This window comes from Rhinolophus sinicus, linkage group LG11 (genome assembly GCF_036562045.2).
Source record: "Rhinolophus sinicus isolate RSC01 linkage group LG11, ASM3656204v1, whole genome shotgun sequence".
NCBI lineage: Eukaryota > Metazoa > Chordata > Mammalia > Chiroptera > Rhinolophidae > Rhinolophus > Rhinolophus sinicus.
This window is the reverse complement of record NC_133760.1, coordinates 73,560,554-73,563,545: the sequence shown is the minus strand read 5'-3', so window position 1 is coordinate 73,563,545 and position 2,992 is coordinate 73,560,554. Positions and strand designations below refer to the sequence as shown.

The 2,992-nt window shown below is 44.2% G+C and overlaps 1 pseudogene; it reads left to right on the top strand.

Moving 5' to 3' along the window:
• The first annotated feature begins 224 nt into the window (after positions 1 to 224).
• On the top strand, positions 225 to 2,286 carry LOC109458216 (tropomyosin alpha-3 chain; annotated as a pseudogene).
• Positions 2,287 to 2,992: the final 706 nt, after the last annotated feature.

The window sequence follows — 2,992 nt, the reverse complement described above, 5'->3', positions numbered from 1 at the left end:
CTACAATTAAAAATAGTCCTGACATGTAAAAACCTGTGAAATTTATGTACTAGGCAAAGTACTTTGGCAAAAACTGCACAGGTCTATGCTAAAATAGTACTTTTAATTATCTTCATAGTATTTTAGATGCCAATAAGCATTTTTCCAGAATATGTCTTTTCAACTACTGTTTCTCTGTGGTGTGATGCATATTTAACTACATGTAAAAAAGCTGCTAGGAGAAGCGGCTGCAACGCCGAGCGGAGGAGGCAGGAAGCTGAGCGCGAGCAGGAGCTGGGTGGGCACCATGGCCGGGATCACCACCATCGAGGCGGTGAAGCGCAAGATCCAGGTCCTGCAGCAGCAGGCGGATGATGCGGAGGAGAGGGCCGAGCGCCTCCAGCGGGAAGTGGAGGGGGAAAGAAGGCTCGGGAGCAGGCTGAGGCGGAGGTGGCGTCCTTGAACCGTCGGATGCAGCTGGTTGAAGAGGAGCTGGATCGCGCCCAGGAGCGCCTGGCCACCGCCCTGCAAAAGCTGGAGGAAGCTGAGAAGGCTGCTGATGAGAGCGAGAGAGGTATGAAGGTTATTGAAAACCGAGCCTTAAAAGATGAAGAAAAGATGGAGCTCCAGGAAATCCAACTCAAAGAAGCTAAGCACATTGCAGAAGAGGCAGACCGGAAGTACGAGGAGGTGGCTCGTAAGCTGGTGATTATCGAGGGAGACTTGGGATCACAGAGGAACGTGCTGAACTGGCAGAGTCCCGTTGCCGAGAGATGGATGAGCAGATCAGACTGATGGACCAGAACCTGAAGTGTCTGAGGAAAAGTACTCTCAAAAAGAAGACAAATATGCGCAAGAGATAAAGATTCTTACCGATAAACTCAAGGAGGCAGAGACCCGGGCAGAGTTTGCTGAGAGGGCGGTAGCCAAGCTGGAAAAGACAATTGATGATTTGGAAGATAAACTGAAATGCACCAAAGAGGAACACCTCTGTACACAACGGATGCTGGACCAGACTCTGCTTGACCTGAATGAGACGTAGAGCGCCCCCGTCCTGCCCTGCCGCTGCTCCTCCCTGTGACCCCGACTCCACCTGAGGCCAGCCTGCCCGAAGCTGACCTTTAAACTGAGGGCTGATCTTTAACTGGAAGGCTGCTTTGTCCTGTCGCTGCCTCCCACCCCTACCCCTGTGTCTTTTTCGCCAAACTGTCTCTGCCTCTCCCCAGAGAGTCTGGTTGGGCTAGAGGCCGAGTACCTTTGGGAACAACATTGAAGGGAATGTGAGCACAACGCAAAGTGTCTTTAAAAGCATGTTGTGATATACACGTTTTATAATACTTTTTTTGTTGTTGACGTAGCCACCATTTGTAAAACATTCCAAATAATTCCACAGTTCTGAAGCATCGGTCTCACTTTTAGAAGGTAATTTTTCAGCGTAATGCATATTGTCTTCTCCGTAGAGAGGGAAAGAGGTATGGGCCTGCCTTGTAGGGAGCCAAATAGAACCCAGAATAAAACTCTACAATGGGGTACCTCATTGCTTTGTACAGAGTACCAGCCAAACCAGAAGGGTGATTCCAGGAGTTAGCAAAACAAAAGTGATGTTCAGGTTTTCAGCTTTAAGGTGTTTTGGGGCCTTTTTTTTTTTTTTTTTTTTTCTCTTTTTCATCAGAAGTGACCAAACAAAACAGTGTGATCTCTGTCTGGGACCAAATCCTTGTCCATTTCTACGTTACCTTCCCAACAGATCACAGAATGGATCATGTGCCCTTTATATTGAGGGTGACCAGTTAACTCTACTGCCTCCTTGAAAGAAAGAAAACAGAAATTATGTTTTTCTGCCACTGATTTAGCCATATGAAACTCATCTCATTACCCTTTTCTGGGTCTGAAGCTGCTGTCTCTAAAAGTTCCATCTCATTCGTGCTTTGTATCAGATAGTGCTGGAGAAATCTTGAATAGCTTATGTACAAAACTGTTTTTAAATTTTATATTATTTTAAAACTTTGCTTCTTTGGGGTTGGAGCACACTGGCTACCCCATCTGGCTGTGCGAGCTCTGCATACAGTTTGTGGTCTGGCCGTGCGCTGATCTTTAAAAGTTTGTTTCCATACCCAGCACCCCTTTTTGATGAGGTTTTGGTAAAGTCTGTTAGGTGCACATTCTGCAGCTTATTGGCTTAAAATGTACTCTCCTTTGGTGTGGTCTCTTTGGGGGCCGATGGGAGAAAGAAAAACCAATAGTGCAACTGTTTTGATACTGAGAATTGACACGTGTCTTTTTAAAATAAAGAACCAGTCCCTCCAACCCTCAAAAAAATTAAAAAAAAAAAAAAAAAAGCTGCTAGGTTTTATTTATTTATTTTTTAAATTTTTTTGTCTCATAATTACCTACAGTGAGGTTGAATCATGTTAATATTTAGGTAATTACTACAACCATGTCTTAGATCAGATTCTCTAGAAGCTTGGCCCCTGGATGACTATTGAGCCAGTGACTTGTTAAGGTACAGAAGTTCCCCCCACCCCCCTTTTACCTTCAGGGAATACATTCAGGACCCCTAGTGGATGCCTGAAACCATGGATAGTACCAAACCCTAAAGATACTATTTTTTTCCTACACATACTTACCTATGATATAGTTTAAGAATTAGGCACAGTAAGAGATTAACAATAATAACTAATAATGAAATAGAACAATTATAACAATATACTGTAATAAAAGTTACGTGAATGTGGTCTCTCTCAAAATGTGTTGTACTGCACTCACCTTCTTCCTTGATGATGCGAGATGATAAAAAGCCTACATGACGAGATGAAGTGAGGTGAATGAGACATTATGAAGTAAAATAAGGGTTACTTGAAAACAGGCACTGCCATCCTGCCACAGTTGATCTGATAACTTAGCCACTAAGTGACTAATAGGTGGGGAGGACCTACAGCGTGGAGACTGAAGACAAAGGGATGATTTACGTCTTAGGCTGGATGGAGGGAAACTGTGCAAGGTTTTAACCCAC